Raw genomic sequence first — 27,050 nt, 5'->3', positions numbered from 1 at the left:
CTTCAGTCTAGTTAGCACAGAAGCCAGAGTGACTCAATTAAACCGTAGGCTGGATCGTGCCTCTCTTCTGCTAAACCATCCATTAGCTTCCCACCTCACTCAGGATAAAAGCCAGAGCCCTTAAAATGGCCCATAACCTGGACACTTGTTACCTCCATACGAGTGCCCCTAACCTTCTTTCCCTAACTTGTACCACTTTAGCCACACTCAGCCTCCTCCCTCTGCTTCAAACACACCAGCCTTGCACTCCCCTGGGAACCTTTATATCTTGGTTCCCTCTACCTGAACTGTTTTTCTCACAGGTATCTATAAGATTTACTTCCTCACCACCTTCTTATCATTACTCAAATGTTACCTTCACAGGAACTCAGTCCCCCAACACCATTAATCTCTCTTTCCTACTTGAATTTTCTCCATAGGACTTATTCTCTCCTAACATAGCATATGTTTTATTGATTTATTTTATTTACTACCCATACTCAGATAAAGTATAAGCTCCACAAGGGCAGGGACTCATATCCAGAGCAGAATTATAGACAGTCTACTTGTTTTCTCTGCTTAAATGGGTCTAAATAAACATTTCTAATTTAACAAATCCAAAACTAAATGTCTAATTTTTACCAAAATGTGCTTTAACCATTGGGTATGACTACCATCATTTTCACCTGTATTCCTGTCTCCTAACGGCTTTCCCTGCTTGCACTCATGCCCCCTACAGTCTATTCTCAACATAGCAGCCAGAACAATCTGTATACAACCTAAGTCAGATTGAATCAGGGTCTGCTCTAAACCCTCAAGTGGTTCGCCACATCATTCAAAGTAAAAGCTAAAGTTCTTACAATGGTCTACCTCCCTGCTAGCCCTTGATATACTTTTCCCCAAGATATGTGCATTGCTAACTCCCTCACTTCTTCAAATCTTTGTTGAAGTGTAACATACAATGATTTCTTTGACTATCCAGCTGAAAATCACATACCCCACTTCCTCTACCCCAATCTCCCCTTTTCTGCTAACCCCCTTATCACCTTCTAACATACTGTAAAATTTACCTCTTAATTAAATCTGTGTCATAGCTCTCTCCACCTTCCAGAACTGTACTGCCAATATGGCAGCCACCAGCCACATGTGCCTATTTAAATTTAAATTAATTATAATTAAATAAAATTACATGTTTATATATTAACATCAGATATAAGTAGAATTCAGAGCAAAGAAAATTATCAGAGACAAAGAAGAACATTATATAATGATAAAGGATCAGTCCACCAAGAAGACATAGCAACGCTAAATGTATGCACTAAAAAACAGAGCTACAGAATAGATGAAACAAAAATTCACAGAGCTGAAAGGAGAAATAGACAAATTCTCAATTATAGCTGGAGACTTCAACATTACTCTATCAACAATTGATAGAACTAGACAGAAAATCAGGAAGGAGAAAGAACCCCAAAACAGGTGGGTGCGGTGGCTCACGCCTGTAATCCTGGCACTCTGGGAGGTCGAGGCGGGAGGATTGCTTGAGGTCAGGAGGAGTTCAAGACCAGCCTAAGCAAGAGCGAGACCCTGTCTCTACTAAAAATAGAAAGAAATTAGCTGGGCGTGGTGGCATGTGCCTATAGTCCTAGCTACTTGGGAGGCTGAGGCAGGAGAATGGCTTGAGCCCAGGAGTTTGAGGTTGCTGTGAGCTAGGCTGACAACATGACACTCTAGCCCAGGCAATAGAGCGAGACTCTGTCTAAAAAAAAAAAAACCAAAAACACCAACAATTGAGTATCTAATCAACATTTATGGAAGATTCCACCCAACAACAGCAGAATATACATTCTTTTCAAGTATCCACTGAACATTTACCAAGATAGACCATATCCTAGGCTATAAAACAAACCTCAACAAATTTAAAAGAACTGAAATTGTACAGAATGTTTTTTCCAACCATAATGGAATCAAACTAGAAATCAATAACAGAATGATAACAGGGAAATCTCCAAGCAATATAGTTCTAAATAATCCATGGATCAAAGATGAAGTCTCGGCCGGGCGCGGTAGCTCACGCCTGTAATCCTAGCACTCTGGGAGGCCCAGGCAGGTGGATCGCTCGAGGTCAGGAGTTCGAGACCAGCCTGAGCAAGAGCGAGACCCCGTCTCTACTAAAAAAATAGAAAGAAATTATCTGGCCAACTAAAATATATATACCAAAAATTATCCGGCCATGGTGGCGCATGTCTGAAGTCCCAGCTACCCGGGAGGCTGAGGCAGTAGGATGGCTGAAGCCCAGGAGTTTGAGGTTGCTGTGAGCTAGGCGACGCCATGCCATTCACTCTAGCCCGAGCAACAAAGCGAGACTCTGTCTCAAAAAAAAAAAAAAAAAGATGAAGTCTCAAAGAAAAATTTAAAATTACATTGAACTGAATGCAAATGAAAATACACCATACTAAAATGTGTAGGACACAGCTAAAGCAGTGACAACAGAGAAATTTTTAGCACTAAATGCATACATTAGAAAAAACGAAAAGTCTCAAATCAATAATCTAAGCCCTGACCACAAGAGCCTACAAAAAGAAGAGCAAAATAAACCCAAAGTTAGCAAAAGAAAGAAAATAATAAAGATAATAGCAAATAACAATTAAATTTGAAAGAGAAAAATAGAGGAAAAAAAATCAATGAAACAAATTGCTGGTTCACTGAAATGATCAATAAAATTGACAAACTTCTAGCAAAAATTACAAAGAAAAAAGAGAGAAGACACAAATTACCAATGACAAGAATGAAAACAGACCTATGAACAGTTTGACAACTTATATGAAAGAGATTACTTTCTCAAAAACCACAAACTACCACAACTCACTAAGAAACAGATAAAAGCATTATAATTTTTAATGAAATTTAATTCATAATTTTAAAACTCCCCAAAAAGAAACCTCTAGGGCCAAATGGCCTCAATGGAGAATTCTAACAAACGTTTTTAAGAAAAATTAACACTAATCCTATAAAATCTCTCCCAGAAAATTAGAGAAAATACTTCCAATCACTTTATGACATTAGTATTATCCTGATACCAAAACCAGACAAAGGCAGTATGAAAAAAGAAAACTACAGACTAACATCCCTCATGAGTATAGGCACAAATATCCTTAACAGAACACTAGTAAATAAAATTCAGCAATATATAAAAAGAATTATACATCATGATGAAATAAGATTTATCCAGGAATGTAAGCATAGTTCAAAATTCAAAAATCTGTGTAATCCACCATCATATCAGGCTAACAAAGAAAAACCACAATCATATCAATCAATGAAGGAAAAAATGACATAATTTAACATAATTCATGGTAACTACTAGAAAAATAGCAATAGAGGGGAACCTCCTCAACTTCATAAAAGCACCTACAAAAAAACCTACAGCTAACATTACATTTAGTGGTGAAATACTAAATGATTTCCTCCTAAAATCAGGAACAAGGCAAGGATGTCTACTCTCACCACTTTTATTCAATGTAATGCTAGAAGTTCTAGCCTGTGAAATAAGACCACAAAAAAGGAAATAAAATGCACACAGATCAGGAAGGAAGAAATAAAACTGTCCCTATTTGTAGATGATATGCTTGTCTATGTAGAAAATCTCAAAGAATCTATAAAGTCTCCAAAAAAAAAAAGTCAGTTCAGCAAGGTTGCAGGAACAAGATAAACATACAAAAGCAACTGTATTTTTATATACCAGCAATAAAAACATGGAAACTGAAAAACACAATACCCTTCACAATTACTCCAAAAATACAATAAGTCCTCACTTAACACTGTCAATAGGTTCTTGGAAACTGCAACTTTAATTGAAACAAAGTGGAGAAGGTCCTTGAATAATGTCCCCCTTTCATTCATTTCATTGTAACATTGTTGAAGAAAAATATTGGTTTTGTTATACATTATTTCAGTTAAACGCAGTTTCCAAGAACGCATTGACAATGTTAACAGAGGATTTACTGGACTTGGGAATAAACCTAACAAAACAAGTGCAAGAATTATATGCTGAAAACTACAAAAGAGTAATGAAAGAAATCATGTTAACAGACTGGAAGACTCAACATAGTGAAGATAACAATTCTCAAATTGATATACAAGTTTAATACAATTCCTACCAAAAGGCAAGATTTTTTATAGATATAGACAAGATTATTCTAAAATGTATAAGACAAAAAGGAACTAGAATAGCTAAAATAGCTTTCAAAAAGAACAGAGTAGGTGGAATCAGTCAACTTAATTTTAGGAGTTGTTATATAAATACACTGATCAAGACTGTGCAATATCAGTGGAGGTCCAGACAGACATACAGATGTGATAACAGATTATAGATCTGGGAACAGGAAAACCCAGAAATAACCAACAAAAATATGCCCAGCTGATTTTTGATCAAGGTGCAAAAGCAATTCAATGGAGAAAAGACAACCTTTTCAACAAATGACACTGGAGCAAGTAGATATCACAGGTGAAAAATAAACTTTGACCTAAATCTCACACTTTACAGAAAAATTAACTCAAAATGGATTGCAGATTTAAATGTAAGACATAAAACTAAAAAATTTTTAGGGGGGAAAAAAAAACACAAAATCTTCAGGATCTAGGGTTAGGCAAAAACACCAAAAGCATGATCCATAAAAGGAAAAACAAATGACACTTCATCAAGTAAAAACTTTTGTTCTGTGAAAGGCCCTGTTGAGAGGATAGAAAGACAAGCTATGAACTGAGAGAAAATATTTGCATACCACATATGTAACAAAGAATTAGTATGTAAAATATATAAAGAACTTATCAAAACTCAGCAGTAAAAACAAAACCCAACAATTCAATTAGAAAATCAGCAAAAAAGAGGAAAAAACATTACACCACAGAGGACTTACAGATAGCAAGCAAGTACACAAAAAGATGATCAATATCATTACCCATTAAGTAAGTGCAAATTAAAACTACAATGAGATATTACTTACCTATCAAATTGGGCTAAAATAAAAAATACTGGCAATACCAAATGATGGTAAGACTTCAGAGAATGTAGATCATGCATTGCTGATGGGAATATAAAATGTAGTCACTCTGGAAAATATTTTGCAGTTTCTTAAAAAGCAAAATATGCAACTACCATACAACTCAGCAATTGCATTTCTTGGCATTTATCCCTGAGGACTGAAAAATCATATTCATCCAAAAACCTGTACACAAATATTTACAGCAGTTTTATCCATAATAATCAACAACTGGAAACAACTCAGATGTCCTTCAATGCATACACAGCTAAACAAACTATGGTACCTCCATTTCATGAAATAACTAGTCAGCAATAAAAAACAAACTACTGTGATACATACAACAACCTAAATGAAATTCCAGAGAATTCTGCTGAGTAAAAAAAGCCAATCCTAAAAAGGTTATATACTGAATTGTTCCATTTATAAAACATTCTTTAAATGACAAAATTATAGAAATGCAGAACAGATTAGTGGTGCCAAGGCTTAAAAAGGGGGTGGGAGAAGGAGAGAGGTAGGTGTGGCTACACAGGGCAACTTGAGGGATCCCTGTGGTGATAGAAATGTTCTGTATCTTGACTGTTTTAATGTCAATATCCTGGTTGTCATCTTGTACTATTTTTTTACAAAGATGTTACCACTGGGGGAAACTGAGTAAAGAGTATAGATTTCTCTGTATAATTTATTACAGCTGCATGTGAATCTATAATATCTCAAAATAAAAGTTTAATTTTGAAAAAAAGTGTGTAAAATTCAAATAAAACTCCCCTCTGTATAACTATTAATATAAAGAGCTCCCTGCCCACCCACCCCCCCAAAAAAAGGAAGAGGAGAGGGGAAAAGGAGAGAAAAGAAGAAAAGAAGTGGGGAGGAAAAGGAGGGGAAAATTTGCTGGGTTTTTTCCCCCCCTAAAGGAAGAAAAGAGGGGGAGAAACAACAGTAAGGACATGAAGATTTGAGCCATGCAATAAATATAACTTGACGTACTTAATATCTATAGAACACTAGGCCCAATGGCCACAGTATACAATTTACTTTTTTTTTTTTTTAATAGAGACAAGGTGTCACTAAGTTGCCCAGGTTGGAGTACAGTGGCTATTCACAGGTGCCATCCCACTACTGATCAGCACGAGAGTTTTGATCTGCTCAGTTCACCCCTCCTTAGGCAACCAGGAAGTCACCATATTGATGCCCAATTTAGTATCAACACCTGATCGGCATCATGCACTACAGCTCAGGACTGTAACCCAGAACTCCTGGGTTCAAATGACCCTCCCACCTCAGCTGCCACAGTGCTGGGACTACAGGCATGTGCCAGTGTGCCTAGCTACAATTTACTTTCAAGTGCACATGGAATTATGGTAGAAATCAGCAGCAAAAATGTAATTAGAACCCAACTGCTTGAAAATTTAAAAATACATTTTGCATGAGTCAAAAAATTTACTGTTAATCAGAAAATATTTTGTCCCAAATACAAATTTTATATATCCAAATTTGTGTAATACAACAAAAATCATGCGTAGAAAGAAAATACAGATAAACACATATATTAGAAAAGAAGAAAGGCTAAAAAAAAAATCAATGATCTAAGCATCCAACCCAAGCAGCTGGAAAGTAACAGCAAAGCAAACCTAAAGAAACCAGAAAGAATGAAACAATAAAGAGCAGAAAATAGAAAACAAATATACATCTGTGGTTTGCATAAATTGGCTAAAAAAAAAAAAAAGGAAGAAAAAGAAAAGAAATATACACGACTCTGGGAGGCCAAGGCAGGAGGATCGTTGGAGGTCAGGAGTTCGAGACCAGCCTGAGCAAAAGCGAGACTCCGTCTCTACTAAAAATACAAAGAAATTAGCTGGACAACTACAAATGTATAGAAAAAATTAGCTGGGCATGGTGGCACATGCCTGTAGTCCCAGCTACTAAGGAGGCTGAGGCAGGAGAATCACATGAGCCCAGGAGTTTGAGGTTGCTGTGAGCTAGGCTGATGCCATGGCACTTCTAGCCCAGGTGACAGAGCAAGACTCCATCTCAAAAAAAAACAAAACCTATTCATTCTTATGATAGGCAGGGGCCGTCCGTGGCCCTCTCCTGTAATCCCAGCACTCTGGGAGGCCAAGGCTGGAATTCAGGAGTCAGAGACCAGCCTGAGCAACATAGTGAGACCTCTGTCTCTACAAAAAATATAAAAATAAGCTGGGCATAGTGGCGCATGCCAATTATCCCAGCTACTCCAGGGACTGAGGCAAGAGGAGGAGGATCCTTGAGGTTGCAGTGAGCTATGACAACACCACTGTACTCTGGGCAATAGAGAGACCCTGTCTCAAAAAAAAGAGTGATAAATTCCTGGCAAAGTGATCAAAAAAGAGAGAGAAGGCACAAATATCTCATTTCAAAAATGAAAAAGAAATCACTACCAAGATCACAGACATACTTAAAAAAAGATAAAAGGATATCATAACCATTTTATACCAATAAATTGTAAACTGTAAATGAAATGAACTAATTTTTTTTTAACTGCAGGGCCAATGAATTTATTTTTTTAAATGCACATCATACCATATCCAATATAACAAAATCTGATAGTCCTATATCCATTAAAGAAACTTAAAACCTTCTCAGGGGCTGGGCGCGGTGGCTCACGCCTGTAATCCTAGCACTCTGGGAGGCCGAGGCGGGTGGATCGCTCCAGGTCAGGAGTTCAAGACAAGCCTGAGCAAGAGCGAGACTCCCATCTCTACTAAAAACAGAAAGAAATTATATGGACAACTAAAAATATATATAGAAAAAATTAGCTGGGCATGGTGGCGCATGCCTGTAGTCCCAGCTACTCGGGAGGCTGAGGCAGTAGGATCCCTTGAGCCCAGGAGTTTGAGGTTGCTGTGAGCGAGGCTGATGCCACAGCACTCACTCTAGCCCGGGCAACAGAGCTAGACTCTGTCTCACAAAACAACAACAAAAAAAAAACCTTCCCACACAGAAAATCCCAGGTATAGATGGCTTCATCAGTAAATTCCGCTAAATAACCTGCCAAGGAATATAGAAAGACAAAACACTTCCCAACTAATTTTATGAAGGTAGCCTAACCCTGATACCAACACCTTACAAAGACATTAAAAGAAAGACAATAGATGCAACATTCCAAAACAAATTATTGAAGTAGTGATAGATAAATCATGTGACATGTCTTATGATATAGAAATTATATCAGTGATTTATAAAAAGAATAATGTACCACAATTCACTTGAATTTAACATATACGGTTGTTTCAATATTTAAAAATAAATGTAATTTCTGACATTAACAACATAAAGAGAAATCACATAATCAACTCAATGTATGAAGAAAAAGCATTTGAAAAAAGTCAACCTTTACTCTACACATGATAAAAAACCCTGCACAAACTAGAAATAGAAGGGAACTGATAAAAACACAAAGAAAAAAAAACACATACTTAATTGTGGATTGCCGAAAACTTTCCCTCTGCAATCAGAAATGAGACAAGGATTCTTGGTATCACACTCTTCTACTACATTGTACCGGAGGTCAAGCAAATAAAAGTTAAAAAGATAGGAAAAGAAGATATAGAACTACCATTATTAACAGATTTTACATACATACAAAATCCAAAAGAATAAATAGTTATCTACTGGATTAATCAGATTATATACGAAAGTTGATGGATTGTGTTTCTTTATACCAGCAACAATTAGAAAACAAACTTAAATTTAATCTAAGGGTCAATTCTCAGTCTTTATCTTTCTAGACCTACCAGCAGCATTTACCCAGTTGATCAGTCTCTCCTCCTAGACTTAGTTTCTTCTCCTGAGGACATTGCCACCCAGGATTTTCTCATCTCTCAACTTGGAAATGAAGGAGTGTTCCAAGGCTCAGTACTAGTGCCTTTTATCTACGCCGTTAGTGATTTCATCCAGTCTCATGGCTTTAAACACTATCGACATGCTAACAAATTTGCATCTCCAACCAGCACCTTGTCCCTGACTCTAGACCCACAAACTACCCACTGAACATCTCTGCTTTGTGCATTTAATAAACATCTCAAACCAGGCATGCCTAAAATTGATCTGATCCTCCACTGCAGACCTGCCCTAACTATAGTCTTCGCAATCTCAGATAATGGCAATTTCCAGTTGCTGAGGCCAAAAAACTAAGAGTCATTCTTGCCTCCTCTTTCCCTCACACCTCAAATCTAATCATTCAACAAATCCTGCCAGTTATAAATTCAAAGTACATTTAGAATAATCACCTCCACTACTACCATCTGGGTCAAAGGGATTTTTTGTAAGCATGTGAGCTCTTTAATACCAGCTTTACTAAAATGTACAAGCCATAAAATTCACCATTTTAAAGCCTACAATTCAGTGATTTTCAGTATATTCAGAGTTGTACAACCATCACCACTAATTCCAGAACATTTCCATCACCCTAAAAAGAAATCCCACACTCATTAGCACTTGCTCCCATTCCTCCTTCCCCTATCCCCTTGGCAACCACAAATCTACTTTTTGTCTCTGTGAATTTACCTATTCTGGACATCTATCTAAATAGGATTGTATAATATGTGGCCTTTTGTGACTGTCTCCTTTCACTTAGCATGATGTTTTCCAGGTCCATCCATGTTGTAGCATGTATCAGTACTTCATTCCTTTTATTGCTGAATAATATTCCATGATACAGATACACCATATTTCATTTCTCCACCCATCAGTTGATGGACATTTGGGCTGTTTTCACTTTTGGGCTATTATGAATAATGTTGCTATGAACATTCACATATGACTTTTCTGTGGACATGTTTCCGTATCTCTTAAGTATATACCTCATATTGGAACTGCTGGGTTATATGGTAACTCTGTTTAACCTATTGAGGAACTGCCAGACTTTTCCAAAGCAGCTGCACCAATTTCAGTTTCCACCAGCAATGTATAAGGGTTCTGATTTCTCTACATCCTCACCAACACCTGCTACACTCCATCTTGCTTGCTTGTTTGTTTTTGAGACACAGTCTCTCTATGTTGCTTAGGCTGGTCTCAAACTCCTGGGATCAAGCGATCCTCCCACCTCATCCTAGTGGAACCTCATTGTGGTTTCGATTTGCATTTCCCTAAGGACTAATACTGTTGACCATCTTTATATGTCCTTATTGGCATTTGCATAGTTTCATTGAAGAAATGTCTATTCAGATCCTTTGCCCATTCATAAATTGGGTTGTTTTTATCATTAAACTCAACCCAGGTTGGTTAGATTCTATTAAGTACAACATTTCTTTAGATCCATATAATGGAATTTTAGGCAGCCAGTAAAGACTATGCTTTGGATAATATTCAATTGTAGTTTTTCTTAAAGACAGTGTTCAAAAAGAAAGCAAGACATTAAATTAAATATAATCTACAGAAACCCAAATGGGACTGGATTAGATTAGACTGGAAAGGAAATCTCTGGGTAGTAGAATTATAGGTGATTTCATTTTTTTATATACTACTTTTTTAATATGCTACTGTTGCATTTTCCACATATCTATATTTTTTTCATGAAAAAAATCACTTTTATAAATTAAAGGTGAATCATGGACTTCTCGCTATACTTCCACCAGCTTTCAAGTTATATATCTCTCATTCTCCTTTTGTTCACTACTTGTATGTAAAAAGATCTAAACACATAGGCAATTTGAGTGTTCAAACGTTTGGTATAGTAAAGAAAATTGTGGTGTATAGGCCAGGCCCAGGGGCTCACACCTATAATCCCAGCACTTTGGGAGGCTGAGACAGGAGGATTGCTTGAGGCCAGGCATTCAAGACAAGCCTGGGCAACAAAGCAAGATCTGTCTCTAAAGGAATGAAAAAACTAGCTTGGCACAATGGCACACACCTGTAGTCCCAGCTAAGGAGACTAAGGGAAAGCTAAGGCAGGAGCGCAGGAGTCTGAGCTATGATCTCACCAATGCACTCCAGCCCAGGTGACAGAGTGAGATCGCATCTGTTTAAACTAATAATAATAATAACCATCATAAAAGAAACCAAGAAAAAAATTCTCTCTGTAAAAAATTTACAGAGAAGTGGCAGGATTCAAACACAGCATGCTCCCAGACAAGATCAGAAAACATCTTCCTCAGAAGCAAATGCTACCAAGAACCAATGTAATCAATCTTTACTGGGGATTATGTTGCCTAAAAGATGATTTCAAACATACTGCTATGATAACAGTAAGGTAAATACTAAAATTTTATGAGGTACCAAGGGTAGTCACTAAAAGACTATTTACAAAAAAATGTAATCCAGTCCGGGCAACGTAGTGAGACCCCATCTCTACAAAAAATAAGAAAAGTAGCCAGGTGTCGTGGCTCACACCTGTAGTCCTAGCGACTCTAGAGGCTGTGGTGGGAGGACTGCTTGAGCTCAGGAGTTTGAGGTTGCAGTGAGCTATGGCTGTACTACTGCCTGCCAGACTGAGTGACAGAACAAGACCCTATCCCAAAAAAAAAAAAAAGAAAGAAAGAAAATGTAACCAAATAATTATGGTAACTAATCATCTTTAAATGTATTTATCTGTCATAAGAATTATTGTAATTAAGAACTAAGGGCCGGGTGCGGTGGCTCATGCCTGTAATCCTAGCACTCTGGGAGGCCGAGGCGGGCAGATTGTTTGAGTTCAGGAGTTCGAGACCAGCCTGAGCAAGAGCAAGACCCCGTCTCTACTAAAAAAAAAATAGAAAGAAATTATACGGACAGCTAAAAATATATATATAGAAAAAATTAGCCAGGCATGGTGGCACATGCCTGCAGTCCCAGCTACTTGGGAGGCTGTGGCAGGAGGATTGCTTGAGCCCAGGAGTTTGAGGTTGCTGTGAGCTAGGCTGATGCCACAGCACTCTAGCCCAGGCAACAGAGCAAGACTCTGTCTCAAAAAAAAAAAAAAAAAAAAGAATTAAGGACATCCCCTTATTGATGGAATATTGAGGGAAAAGAGTATGGCTAAATTATGGCCAAAAAAAAATATATCACTCTTTGGAATACTATGCAGCAGTTAAAAAGAATAAAGTGGAATGTAGACACAAGATGTATCCAAAAACTACACAGACCTCCAGGACATATTGTTGAAGGTAAAAAGCCACTTGCTGAAAAACACACAGCTTTAGTCCTAAGAATGGCAGGAAGGTCTATTTCTCTATAATCCATCAACACTTTCTATAATCCTTCACTGCTTACTGTGGTACTAGTCTTGCTTAATCATTTCAAAGCCTCACATTGCTGGTTTTACTGACTTATATTTTCATCTGTATGTGTTTATCTCCGAAACTAACCATGCTTCTTGAAAACAGGAATCATGACATCTACTCCAATCTGGCACTTAGCACAGATCCACACATAAAACAGGTGCACAAATAATATTTGTGGATGGCTAAAAATACGTAAAAAGTGAAGAAGCAAGACTTTTAGAAGCAAAGAAGCCAAAACATTCATTAAATGGGAAAACCAGAACCACAGTGCAGTTCTTTCCATGTCCTGGGTCAACATGTTTTATATTGCCACAAGCTCTTTTGGAAATTCTAGTAACAATCTGTGATTATATTTTCTTTCTCATGAGAGATTTTTTTTTTAATCACTCAAATATGTAAAAAAAAAAAAAAAAAAAGCTTAAAAACCTATGAGTAAAATATATCATACCCCACAATTTTAATAAGACTTACCATCTATCTAGCATTGATGCTATCAAGGTGCTTATTAAGGCCACGGTTGATATCTGCAAACTCTATAGCTCTTCTTGTTATCCAACATAATATCTTCTTACTATTAAAAAAAAAAGTTATGTATTTTAAAGGCAAATTCATATGAAATTATATGAAAATTTGATATAAATGAAACCAAAGTCCAAAATACATATAATGTTTATAATATAAATATATATGATATTCCAAAGAGAAAGTCATAACAGAAAAAAAAAAGAAAGGTCTCATTTGTCACCACTAGAGGTGACTAATGCACTCTGAAAATGGTTATATAAACGGAAAGAACTAAGCATTTATTCTAGATTTGAAGCAGAACACTATTTCTAGGTAACAAAACAGCCCTAGTTGATGAGAGAAATTTTATCTTTATAGAAGGTGGCTAGCTACTAAATGTAAAAGGAATAACAGAATCCAAAACTAATTACCATTTTGTAACCCATAATGAAACAGCAGATCAAGAATCACCAATGAATGCTGAAATCAGTAAGTGAAAGGTTGATAGAAAGTGACCTGTTATCAAAGTATCATCCCACAGATTACTACTTGCTAGATGCAAGAAGAAAAACGTAGCTCTACAATGAAATGATCAGGTTCTCCCCACCTTAGCTTGGTGATCAAATACGGCATCAAAACACTGGGACTAGATATTATATGCCCCTCCGTGTGAAACAGTATGAAGTACACAGCATTACTAAGTGAAGTACTCTCCCAAAAATGTTTAACCTGAGCCTACTTACACATTTAGCTCTAACTCCCAGTTTACAGGAAATACATACAGGGGGTAGAGGAAGAAGTTATACTACACCATGAGGAAACAATTAGCAATACCAAATGTAATACAGTCTCAATAGAGCTAGCAAGTCAATATCTGAGGAAGGTGAAGAAAGGCAGAGAAGGGAATGGGATGGGTAGAAGAGACAGTTCTGTATACAAAAAGACTCAAGAGATAAATAATAACCAAATGCAATAGGTAGCTCTTGATTGAAACCTGGTATTTTTTAAAGAAACACAGCAATAAAAGACATTATGGACATTGTATGAGTATTATACATTAGAGAATTACTTGTAATTTTGCTAGGAATAATAATGGTTTTGTGGTTTTATAGGAGAATGTCCTTTTCCTGGGGGATATGCTAAAGATAATATGTCTTCTTATAATTTTTTTAAGAGAGCAAATTTCAAGCTAAATTTTTAAATGTCAAAGTCCAGAATACAAATAACATTTATAACACAAATGTATAATACTTACAAGAAAAAAACAAAGAAAAATCTCATTTGCCACTACTAATTTACTTTTAAATGGTTCAGAAAATTTATTTATACATGTAGATAAAGCAAATGCGGCAGAATGTTAACAATTATTGAATCTAAGAGGTGGGTATATGTGGGTTCAATGTACCATACTACTTTTCTATATGTCCAAGTATTTTCCTAATAAAAGTTTTCAAAATGTACCATGCTTCAAGCAAACTGGTTTCTAAAATGTTTGAAAAAATAAAACCATGTTTAATTCACTCAAAGAATATCACCACAAGGTTAAAAAACTCCTTTAATTCAAATATCAACCCTTAATTTAAAATTTATAATCCAAATATGCCAAGTTTTCACAAAGCAGGGCACACTCCATGTTTGAAAGGTTATTTAGAGGTTATCTGTCCTTATGTGTCCTGAGAAAAGAAAAATTCAATCATGCTATAAAGGGAAGGGAGAAAATGAAAAGGAATTTTTAAAATGATAAAAATTATGAGACGGACCCAAATAGTCAAAACAAACTTGAGAAAGAAAAACACAGAGGAGGCCTTATACTTTCTGATTTCAAAACACCTTACAAAGCTACAGGAATCGAAACACTATGGTAGGGCATAAAGATGGACATAAGACTAATGAACAGAATAGAAAGCCCAGAAATAAATTCTCACATTTATATATGATCAAATGATCCTGAACACGGGTGCCAAGGCTGTACAATAGGAAAAGGATATTATCTTCGATAAATGGTTTAGGGAAAACTGTACATCCACATGCAAAAGAATGAAGGTGGATGCTTAATCTTACCCCAAATACAAAAATTAACTCAAAATAGATCAAAGACCTAAACATAAAACCTGAAACTATAAAACTCCTAGAAGAAAACACAGGAGGAAAGCTTCATGACATTGGACTTAGCAATGATTTCTTGAATATGACTGCAAAAGTACAGGCAACAAAAGCAAATTAGATGAACCAGACTACATCAAACCTAAAGACTTCTGTGCCCCAGAGGAAACAATTAACAGAGTGAAAACGCAACCTATGGAATGGGAAAAAATATTTGTAAACCATATATCTAATAAGGGGTTAATATCTAGAATAGATAAAGAATTCCTATAATACAATTCAACAAAAAAACCAAATAACCTGATTAAAAAAGCAGGCAAAGGATTTGAATAGACATTTCTCCAAAGATATACAAACGGCCAACAAGTATATGAAAAGATGCTCAACATCACCAACCATCAGAGAAATGAAAATCAAAACCACAATGAAATATCACCTCATACTCATTAGGATGGTCACTATCAAAAAATAAATAAATAAATAACAATTACTGGCGAGGATGTAGAGAAATTGGAACCCCTGTGTACTGCTGGTGGGAATGTAAAATGGTGCAGCCACTATGGAAAGGGTATGGAGGTTCCTCAAAAAATTAAAAATAGAATTACCATATGACTCAGCAATTCCACGTCTGGGTACATGTCCAAAAGAATTGAAAACAGGATCTCAAAGACATAATTGCACACACATGTTCACTGCAGCATTATTTACAAGAGCTAAGAGGTAGAATCAACCTAAATGCCCAGCAGATGAATGGACAATGAAAATGTGCTCTATGTATACACAATGGAATATTATTCAGCCTTACAAAAAGAAGGAAATCAGGTCATATGCTGCAACATAGATGAACCTTGAGGACATTATGCTAAGTGAAATAAGCCAGTCACAAAAAGAAAAACATGGCACGGTTCTACTTATATGAGGTATCTAAAGCAGTCAAACTCTAAAACACAGAAAATAGAACAGTAGTTGCCAAGGGATGGGAGAAGGGAGAAAAAGGGAGTTCAATGGGTACAGGGTTTCAGTTTTGCAAGATAAAAGATTGCACACAATAGTGTGCATATAGTTAACACTACTGTACTACACTCTTAAAATGGTTAAGGTAGAGGCCAGGCGCAGTGGCTCACGCCTGTAATCCCAGCACTCTGGAAGGCCGAGGTGGGTGGATCGTTTGAGGTCAGGAGTTCGAGACCAGCCTGAGCAAGAGTGAGACCCATCTTACTAAAAATAGAAAGAAATTAGCTGGACAACTAAAAATATATAGAAAAAATTAGCCGGGCATGGCAGCGCATGGCGCATGCCTGTAGTCCCAGCTACTCGGAAGACTGAGCCAGGAGGATCGCTTGAGCCCAGGAGTTTGAGGTTGCTGTGAGCTTGACACCACGGTACTCTAGCCCGGCAACAGAGCGAGACTCTGTCTCAAAAAAAAAAAAAAAAAAAATGGTTAAGGTAGTAAATGTTTTATGATTTTTTTTAAACTATAAGGAGTTTAACTACAAAGAAAAAATTTCAAGCAGTTGGTCTAGTAGGGAAAGAGAATGTTCACTCAAGAGAGGTAGAGTCAAAAGTAGAACGTTAGCTAAAAAAAAATATGAGGTTTATAATATGGAAAAGGAGAGTTTTATTTCTCATAAAGGTTTCAGCCCATGGTGGCCATTCCAGCAGGCTGGGAAGCAGGGCAAGCCAGGAACACCTGCTCTGAGCCAGGCACAATGGGAACAGGAATTTATACTGAGTGGGATGGCCAAATACATATATATAACAAGCTACAGAAGTCATGAATATTTACAAAAAGAGAAAACATGCACATGTGCAGTTGTGTTTTATACCTCCCACCCTGTTGTGGCTGGGAACTCAGTTTTAAGGTTTCTCTCGGGTCCCCTTGTCCAAGAGAGGTCTGTTCAGTTAATAGGGGGGCTAGGATTTTATTTTTAGTTCACAAACAGAAAAGAAAATCACAAATAGAAATCCTGAGAAATGAACTAAATTTAATTGCATCCACACAATCAATTATCAACTCTGGGTCCTCTGACTAAAAAGCTTTACTAGTGATTTATAAGTCCAGAAACTACATACAAAATGCTCTACAAGGTCCCTGAACTTCCCAGTAACTGTGCATGTATCATATCACTCCTACTCAACCACTTCTTTCCTCCCAACTACCAACCACCAAAAAGGCCTACATTCTCTCCTACCTATCTGTAAAAATGCTAAAAAAGTTCTAATTCCTGTACTGGAAGAATTGTCTAGAAATATGATTTTCTCAATGCACCCAGAATTGATAATGATCAGGGGAATTCTTAACTCAGATTAACCAAACACTCCTAATATTTCCTATACAGTTTCAGTTTCTTAAGAGGAGTTTATAGTTGTTGTTTCAACTTCTTACTTTCTGTTGACTCCTTCCCCAACACCATCCTCCCCGGCTCCCTGCCCCCGGCATCTGCTGCTGTTTCTCTGCCTGGCCCTTCTCAGTCTCATTCACGGACTCCTTCTCTTCTGCCCATTATTTTCAATGTTATTGCTCCTCCTGGGTTCTTTTTTTTTTTTTCTTCCAAAAGCTCTTCTGGAATCCTCCTGGGTTCTGTCTCTAACCTTTTGCTTTACATACCTATGATATTATGGTAGAAAAACAGACAGACAGATAGACAGACAGACGGATAGATTTTCATCGACGATTTCTGCCTTATAACTCCCATAGCCCTTTGTATAGTATAATGTTGGGGCACGTTAGGCCCCAGGAAATAGAATAGCTCTCTGACCACTTCCTGCCCTCCTTTCACCTGTCCGAGGCAGGACTCTAATCTGATTGTGGGTTCTAAAACTCATTCCAGAGGGGTCCTGCCTCATACCCTGAAGGAAGAAATGCTACACAGAGGCCAGAAGAATCTGAACAGACAAGCCTTGCTGGGTTTCCCCACTTAGTCTATTAAGTATGAGATCATACCCTTTTTACCCAATCATATTTCTACATGATTGTCAATCATGCCTATGTAATGAAGCCCCATAAAAACCCAAAAAGATCCAGGCATGGTGGTGTGCACCTGTAGTCCTGGCTTCTCAAGAGGCAGAGGCAGGAGGACTGCTTGAGCCTGGGAGTTGCAGTGAGCTGTGATCATGCCAACATTCTCCAGCCTGGGAGACAGAGCGAGACCCTGTCTCTTTTAAAAAAAAAAAAAAAAAGGGCATAGAAGCTTCTCACCCTTTCCCCCCTACAGAGCCCTACAAACCTCTTCATCTGTATCCTTTGTAATATCCTGCATAATAAATTGGTAATCAGGTTTCCCTGAGTTCTATGAGCCACTCCAGCAAATTAACCGAACCCAAAGAGGAGGTCATGGGAACCCCAACTTGTAGCCAGTTAGTCAGAAGTTCTGGAGGCTTAGACTGTGACTGGTGTCTCAAGGGGGAGAGTTTTGGGGACTGAGCCCTCAACCCGTGGGCCCTGATGCTATCTCCAGGGAGACAGTGCCAGAACTGAACTGGAGGACACCCAGCTGGTGTCTACCGCAGGAATGATTGCTTGCTCACTGGTGGAGAGAAATTCCCACGTATTTTGGGGTCGCAGAAGTCTCTTGTGTTGATTTTTGTGGTGTGAGAGCAAAGGAAAAATGGAGTGACTTTTTCTTAAACACTACCTTTTCTGGGTCCAGCCAAACCCATGGCTTCCATACCTGTAACTGTGACTCTAGCCAAGCATCCTCTCCCAAACTGCATATAGTTAACTGCTTAACAGACACATCCACTGGAATATTTCATGGGCACTTCAAACCTCAGGGATCCAGCTTAAAAATCCTTCAATGACTCTCTGTAGCTTTCAAGATCAAGTTCCAACTCCTTGGTAAAGCATTCAAGGACTTCTGTGAGCAGGCCCCTAACCTACTCACAGCCTCCTCTTCCTCACTTCCCATCAGGTACTCTCTCCTCCACCTGTACCTAATTATTTGTTTCCCACACAAGGTAGGCCATTTCACAGCTCTGTGCGTCACACATGCTCTGCCCAGAAATCCCTCCACCCCCTACCACCCAACCCATATTTCTTGGCTCAATTAACTTTCCTTAAGGAAAGTTTTCCACTATCCCAAAGTCTGATTTGGCCACAGCTTCCACTGTATCCTAGGCATACCTCTATCTTAGCACCTTTGTACGTATTTGTTTAGACTACTAGTCTGTAAGCATCTCACAGATATGTGTCTTACTTAGCAAACAACAGCTCAATAAATATGCGTCACATGCCAGCACAAACCAAAAAGCCAACTTAGTCCTTTAAAATATTGGACTTACCATTTCAGTACCTGGAATACTTAGGTCCATAATACAAAGCATCTGTTTCCCACAAATAAAGCACCTAGGAAAATAAATTCATAATCAGTAGGGTAGTTAAGAACTACAGTGGATATTCTTTGTGTCTGCCCAAATTCCTTTCCCTCTCCTACCCCACCAGGGGTCTGTTTGCTGCCAACAGATCCCTGGTCATATAAGTGAGCATATCTTAAGACCTAGGCTGACCTAGGCATAGTACCTCACCCTTTCAACTGCAGGCATTGGTCAAGATATGAGCATGTGACCAAACCTATCTAGAGCCTCTGACAGGCGGCTGTAAGCAAAAAGCCTGTTCTGCCAGGAACCAGGCCCCACCATGTGCAGATGCATGTCTACAGCAAAAGAAATGGAGCCAGTACAAACAGAATGGAAGAACAGAAAGGACCCAGCTATGGGCAAGTTCCCATCCTAGCTCCTCATGGCCATCTCCAAGTCACACAATTTCTGTTATGTAGTTACAGGAACCAACAACTTTTCCCCCCACAGGCTATTTCAAGCTGTATTTCTGTTACTTGTACTCCAAAGAGTCCTAACTAATAAATAGAGAAACTTAACAGAGGGAAATAAGATGTCAAAGGATATTTTTCATTCAGGCTATAAAAGGGCCTACTACACCTTTTCTGACTTAGAAAACTTTCACTTATCAGATACAATGTCTCATTCTTTTCCCTACTAGATAAACCCCCAATTTACTATTTAATTGTCCTTTAATACACTCTGTGCAAATCACATCATTTTTTAAGATGATTAATTTACCTCTTTCCTTTGTTACACCCTAACTAATACATAGTGAGCTGACAAATAAGCAAGCAATACATGTGATAAGAGGACATAAAGTGCTAAGGAAACAAACAGGAGGCACCAGTAACCCAGACTTCAGGTATAAAAAGGGTTTTCTCCTGGATGTATTGCCTAGACCTAAGTGTGAGTTAACAAAACAAAAGTGGAGATAAGACGAGAAATAGGGAAGGTATTCCAGACAAAGAGAAGCTTCTATACTCAGGCCTAGATTTAAGGAACTTGGCATCTTAAGGGAGAAATGCAAGTAACTGAATAGGATTAGCAGATTGAGGACAAAGGGAGAAAGTGGTAGAAGGAAGAAGATGTAGTAAACAGAAACCAACTCATAAGGATCCTGCAAACTGAGTCAAAAAGTTCACACTTAATGGTCATGATTGAAGGTGCTGACTTGGGGAGGTGGGGGGGAGGAGGGGATGGAAGTATGACTACATGGTGAATGCCAGGTGCACTGTCTGGAGAATGGACACGCCTGAGGCTCTGACTCAGGGGGATGGGCGGGACACGGACAATGTATATAACCTGAGCTTTTGTACCCCCATGAAGAGCTGAAATAAAAAAAAAAAAAAAAAAAGTTCACACTTCATCCTGAAGGCAATGAAACACCACACAAAAGATTTTAAGCACAGGAGTTACACGATCAAATGTGTTAGACAGAACACTCTAGCTACAGTAGAAAAAATTGGATTGGAAGCCAAGACTGCAAGCAGAATGACCAGTAAGGAGACTACTGCAAGAACCCAGGTGAGAGATGATACTAAACATGAAGTAGGATGGGAGCAGTGGGAATAGGGAAAAGGAATAGATTCAAGAGATATTAAAGAATCCAATAAGGCTCAGTGATCAATCAGAATGTGAAAGGAAAGAGAGAGTACAAGGAATGGCCCATGTTTCTGCCAAGTTACTATTAACAGTATATACTATTTACTGACTTCTTACCACACATGCATTATCTCATTTAATCTTCTAGAGATAAGAAAGAAAAGAGGCAAAGTTTGTCTTACTTTCTTTGGTTTGGGGATGGGAAGTTTATTAATGACTACAGTTTAGGATATGCTAAGTTTGGGATACCTGTAGGAACATCCAAATAGACATATTATGAAGATAGATGATCTATGAGTCCAGTCATGAGAAAACAGCTTTGAGTTGAAGATTAGAGAATTATCAGCATACAGATGGTAACTGGGGAGAGTATTTTTTCAAGTAAAATATCTCTGTTATTCATGCCAACATATATTTAATACCTACATAACTGTAGAGTTTGGGAATGGTGCTAGGCAAAAAAAAAAAAAAGTGAATAAGATTCAGTTTCAGTCCTTAAGAAGCTCACAGTTAATGAAGGTGACTCAGTACAGTGACAAGCACATAATGGAAATATTTCAAAGGTTCAGCAGTAATAAAAAGGTATAAATGATTATCCCTGCTGGGGGAAGGAAGAAAAAAGACTATACAAAATATCACCTACATCTTGAAGTAGGTTAGCACAGGGTTTAGGAGGAGAACAGGGAGAGCAGTGAAGACACTCCAGATTGGCCAGGCACGGTGGCTCACACCTGTAATCTTAGCACTTTGGGAGGCCGAGGCAGAAGGATCGCTTGAGGCCAGGAGTTCAAGATCAGCCTGGGCAACAGAGAGACCCGATTGCTACAAAAAATTTAAAAATCAGCCAGGCATGGTGGTGCGTACCTGTAGTCCCAGCTACTCGGGAGGCTGAGGCTGGAGGATCGCTTGAGCCCAGGAGTTGGAGGCTGCAGTGAGCTATGATGATGCCACTGCACTATAGCCTGGGCAATACTCTAGGCAGAAGAAATAATAAATTCAAACAGAAAGAAATTTTTTAAAAAAGATGCCCTGCTTTGTAACAGAAAAATTAAGTATTAATCATGTCAGTCTCCCAAACTAATTCTGAAATTTAATGAATAGAGAATAATTACAAAATGTGTTATAAAACAAAAAAAGACACATGGGGGAATTTTTCCCTACTAAATACTAAAGCACATTATAAAAGTAACAATAAAATTTAGTACAGCTTCAAAAATCCAATAAAAGATGGAAGAATTACAACAAAATGTCATAGTCCAGAAATAGGCCTAAATATATCTCAAAACTTCAATGTAATAAGATAGACTTTCTAAAACATGATAGAATTTTTTAATAAAGTATTAAAATGATTTAATGGTAATCTGTAAAACAATTAAGGTAGAGGCTGGCCAGGCATGGTGGCTCATGCCTATAATCCCAGTACTTTGGGAGACCAAGGCAGGAGGATCACTTGAAGCCAGGAGTTTGAGACCAGCCTGGGCAACATAGCAAGACCCCATTACTATATAAAAAATTTTTTAAAATTAGCTGGGTGTGGTGGCACACACCTCTAGTCCTAGCTACTCAGGAGGCTGAGGCAGGAGGGTCGCTTGAGCCCAGGAGTTTGAGGCCGCAGTGAGCTATGATCATACCACTGCACTCCAGCCTGGGTGACAGACCAAGACTGTGTCTTCCAAAAAAAAAAAAAAAGTCATCACTTTATACTAAAATAAATTCTGACAGACCAAGAGTTAACTCTAGTTAATACCAGAAAAAACTGATTATCACATCTCTATTTATTTTATTTATTTATTTATTTATTTATTTTTGAGACAGAGTCTTGCTCGTTTGCCCTGGCTAGAGTGCCATGGAATCAGCCTAGCTCAAAGCAACCTCAAACTCCTGGGCTCAAGCGATCCTTTTGCCTCAGCCTCCCGAGTAGCTGGGACTACAGGCATGCGCCACCATGCCCAGCTAATTTTTCTATATATTTTTAGTTGTCCAGATAAGTTCTTTCTATTTTTTAGTAGAGACGGGGGTCTTGCTCTTGCTCAGACTGGTCTCGAACTCCTGACCTCCAGCAATCCCCCGCCTCGGCCTCCCAGAGTGCTAGGATTACAGGCGTGAGCCACCACGCCCAGCCATCACATAGCTAAAACAATGAAATTTCTCAGTTTAGATGAAACAATAACAAAGGAAAAGAATGACAGATTAATATATGAACATTTTAAACTTCCAACTATTAACAGTAACCAAAAGTAAAACAGCAAACTAAAGAAAAAAGACACTAATAACCATATATTTAGGGCTTGCTCAAAATTTTTAAAAAAAACAGCCAAGAGACAGTCAAAAGATATAGACATTCCACATTTAGAAAAATAAGAGTGTTACCAATCAGCCCAGTGAGGTTTAGTGAAATCATTACACCCTGAGCCAGTGCTCAGGTAAGTGTAACAATCTGGGTTCTCTGACACAGTAATTCTACCCTCAGTCATAAAAATCTAGCTGGCTTAGCCAGTTTATTCCCCCATGTAAATTAATGAAATGCTCTTTTAAAGTTCTAGATGTACAGTACTAATAAAATAATTTCTGGAGGGCAATGCTGAGATTTAAACTCGGGTAACAAGGTAAAATACTCCAAGCCTCCTAAGGCCTACCTTCCAAAAGCCTGCCAACCTACTATCTAGGCATATTTTAAGACTTCAGGAAGATACTTGTAAATAAATTCAATAAACCAAATTCAGAGAAATGTTAATACCTGTATATGTTTTTTTATATGAACAGAGTAAGAATAATGTGGAAGGAAAAATGTTCAGCTGACAAACCAATATAACTTATTTCATCAATTTTAAGACATATTTTTACATTTCTGTAGTTGGGATGCATCCCAGAATCAATGATGTGTCACAGTTTACTTGGAGCAACTTTTTTTGTGGTGGCACATAAAATTATAGTACATCTTACAACTAATGGGATGAATGGATAGAAAGACCATGGAAATAATTTGTTAAGAATAAGGTTTTGGGGCTGGGCGTGGTGGCTCACACTTGTATTCCTAGCACTCTGGTAGGCCGAGGCGGGCGGATTGTTTGAGCTCCGAATTTCGAGACCAGCCTGAGCAAGAGCGAGACCCTGTTTCTACTAAAAATAGAAAGAAAGTATATGGACAACTAAAAATATATATAGAAAAAATTAGCCGGGCATGGTGGCGCACGCCTGTAGTCCCAGCTACCCGGGAGGCTGAGGCAGGAGGATTGCTTGAGCCCAGGAGTTTGAGGTTACTGTAAGCTAGGCTGACGCCAAGGCACTCTAGTCCGGACAACAGAGCCAGACTCTGTCTCAAAAAAAAAAAAAAAAAAAAGAATAAGGTTTTGGGACAGAGAGATCTAAGTTTGACTAAATCCTGACTCTGAGATATATACACACACACACACACACACACACACACACACACACAAGCTGTGGGAGGGCCTTCAGCAACTTTCTTAACATTTCTCAGTCTCTGTCTCCTGATCTGTAAAATAGTACTGAGAATAGTGTAAATCTCATAGAGGTGTGAGAATTAAATATAACAGTATATGTAAACTGCTTAAAACCATGCCTAGGTTGGGGGCGGTGTGTATGCCATTTTATAATACTATGAAGATTAGGGCAATGAGAGTGATAATGATGTATGGCTTGATGTATAGTTTACTCATTGCCTGGCATGGTAAACATCAAAAAATGTTCAATCTCTTCTTTAATTCCTAACATAAAATACTTCAAAAAGCATTTAATAGACTCATTGCTTGAGCGGCAATCTGAGATTGTTCCAAGACTTACAATGTGATTTTGCATATAAAAAGCAGAAGCCAAGGCAAAGAAAGTAGGTAGCTATTTTCTAAAATTCACGTAGACTAATAAATGGTTACTGCTTTGCATATCAAAAGACATGCATCATCATGGATAATTATGAAGGAAAGGAAGGAAAATAATTAGTGTTAAAAAAATGCCTCAAAAATGGTAATATTTATTTAGCCTCCGTGATGCACAAGATACTGCGATTACTTTAATAAACGAGAAAACATGCCTTTACCATAACTTAAGCCCATTTTTCCAGGAAATCCAGTAATCCCATCCTCTCTACCCTTCAAAACAACTGAAATCAACAGGTACACAAATTGACATTCGTAAAGGCTGTATGGTGATTTACTATTTTACAGGTCAGTCTTTTTTCATTAACTACATTGTAGCCTCCTTGCAGAAGAGCAGCCATTTACTTCCTTTTCTTCCCACCACCTCCACCACTGCCGCCCCCATCCTAATACAGCACTTGAATAATAAAGGTCCTGGCATGAAAACTCAAAAATATTGACTTAATTTCTGACCTTTGAAAATGAACAACGTAAGAAAAGAAAATTGAATCACGCTTATCAAAACTCAAAACGCATGGTGTTTACATTTCTTGAAGCGCCTTAAAATTCTTTCAGTGAAAATTGAAGGATGAGGGTTAAAACGAGTTACAAAAGACAGCTGGTGTTTGAGAGAAAAACACTGGAAATAATAAAAACGGAGTGAAAAGGCTGGTGTCAGGATTAAAGGAGAATTTTTTCTTTTTCCGCAGAAGAGCCAGCCGCCAGCCAGCCGCCGTTCTCCGAGAGGCAGGCTCCTCTCGCGGCTTTTCCTCCGGAGCTCAGCCCGCCCCCTCGCCGAGCTCCCCCGGCCCCGGGCGAGCCGCGCGGCTCGATTGGCTGCAAGACGGCGAGTAGGAAAAGCAGCCAATCCTGCCCTCCCGCCCGCAGTGTGCCATGGAGACGCTACAACCGCCGCACGGCGACAATGTGTACAAAATGTGTCCGTGCCACAAATAACCAGATCCCGGTTCTAGAAACTGTTGCCGAAAGAGAGACTCCTTAAAGCCAACACTGACAGAGATCTGGAGTCTACATTGTTGTGTCTAGCTCTCTTTCTGAAGGCAAAAACTATTTTAACAAAAAGAGCATGAGGGGTAAACTGTGCCCCCGGTAAGATGACTCACTCTATTGAAAAGGAATTTCCAAACGAACAGCTCGGAGAGGGTCCCGATTAGAGAAGGGTTCTAGAAGGGTCCCAGTGAGGATCAAAGTTACGGATCAGGGCAGAGGGTCAAACACGCACAAATACCGAGGGAGAGAATGTCTCCACGCAGTACCCAAAATCCGAACGTGTGGAGTGAGTGGCTGAGTGGATGTGAACCCGTAAATAAACAGCTCTGCTAGGACTACGTGCTCGGGAGGGTGGCCTCAAGTTCCCAGAAGGCTCCTCCAGGGAACCACCGAAGGCCCCTGGAGGTGCGCAAGGTCAAGTCCCGGTGGGAACGGACAGGGCAGGACGCCTTCGGGGGCCGCGGGGGTGTGTCCGGGGCCTGGAGGCCCGCCAGGCACTGGGAGGCCGGGAGAGCGACCGCGGCCGCGGCCCCCGCCTCCGCCGGCCTCGGGCGGCGCGCCAGGGCCCGCCTCTCGCGGACGCCTCACTTCCCTTCCGTCCGGGCGGCCGGGCCCGCGGGCCAGACAGGAGGAGGCCCGCGCCGGGCCCCGCGCTCTGGGCTGTGGGTTTCGGACCCAGCGGCGCCCGCCACTACCTCAGGCCCTCCGCTTCGGCTCGGCGCCCCGGGACCCCTGCCCTCCAAGGCCCTCAGCCCGGACCCGGCGCCCTGCCTCCCACCCGCTGCCTTTACCTGCTGCTTGAGCGAGCGCAGGGCGTCGAAGCCGGAGCCGCGTCGTCGAGAGCACAACGCGGCGCCCGGGCCCGCAACCCTTTCCCGCCGCCGCTGCGCTCTCCGGCGCGGCGCAGGGCTGGCGAGCTGCTACGGCCGCTGGGGGAGACGCGCGGCGAGCACGCCCGGCGGGGAGACACTGCCGCTCTCCGTCCGGCCGCGGAAGAGCAGCCTCGCCGGAGCCAGCCGCGAGAGGGCGGGTGGGCGGCCGAGTGGGGAGGGGTCTCTCGAGGAGCAAGCAATGGCTGCCACGTCGCCCAGGTAGATCGCCGCCCTCCGCCTCCCCCACACCCGCCGGCTGCCCGCCGCGACCTCTGGTTCGTCCCCGAGCTCCGCCAGGGCGCATCGGCCCGCCCCGCGGGGCGGCCCGGCGACCCGAGCCCTCGAGCGCTCCCACCTCTCCCGCGCCCGGCCTGGCCGCTTCTGCGGCGCCGGACCCTCCGCCCCCAAGGGCTCGCCCCACAGACTGCCGTGTTTGCGGCTTTGCTGGGTACAGGGGTCACTGGCGGAGTAAGCCTCTTTCAATGTGTGGGG

The 27,050-nt window shown here is 39.8% G+C and overlaps 1 protein-coding gene across 3 annotated transcripts in view; it reads right to left on the bottom strand.

Annotated features, from left to right (window-relative positions):
• The window catches only part of N4BP2 (NEDD4 binding protein 2), an 89,172-nt gene extending 62,512 nt beyond the window's left edge, over positions 1 to 26,660 (bottom strand). For 2 of the 3 annotated variants that reach the window (XM_045550561.1, XM_045550563.1), the window contains exons 1-3: positions 26,478 to 26,660; positions 19,145 to 19,208; positions 12,728 to 12,827 (exon numbers count right to left, since the gene is read on the bottom strand). The gene's annotated coding sequence lies outside the window, so the exon portion shown is untranslated. Of the gene's footprint in view, positions 1 to 1,049; positions 1,108 to 12,727; positions 12,828 to 19,144; positions 19,209 to 26,477 lie in introns of those variants that run through there. The other variant, XM_045550562.1, reaches the window with a different exon arrangement.
• Between the last annotated feature and the right edge of the window lie 390 nt (positions 26,661 to 27,050).

Source organism: Lemur catta, chromosome 4 (assembly GCF_020740605.2).
Source record: "Lemur catta isolate mLemCat1 chromosome 4, mLemCat1.pri, whole genome shotgun sequence".
NCBI classification, from domain to species: domain Eukaryota; kingdom Metazoa; phylum Chordata; class Mammalia; order Primates; family Lemuridae; genus Lemur; species Lemur catta.
The sequence above is the reverse complement of the archived record's forward strand: the minus strand, read 5'-3'. Positions and strand labels throughout refer to the sequence as shown.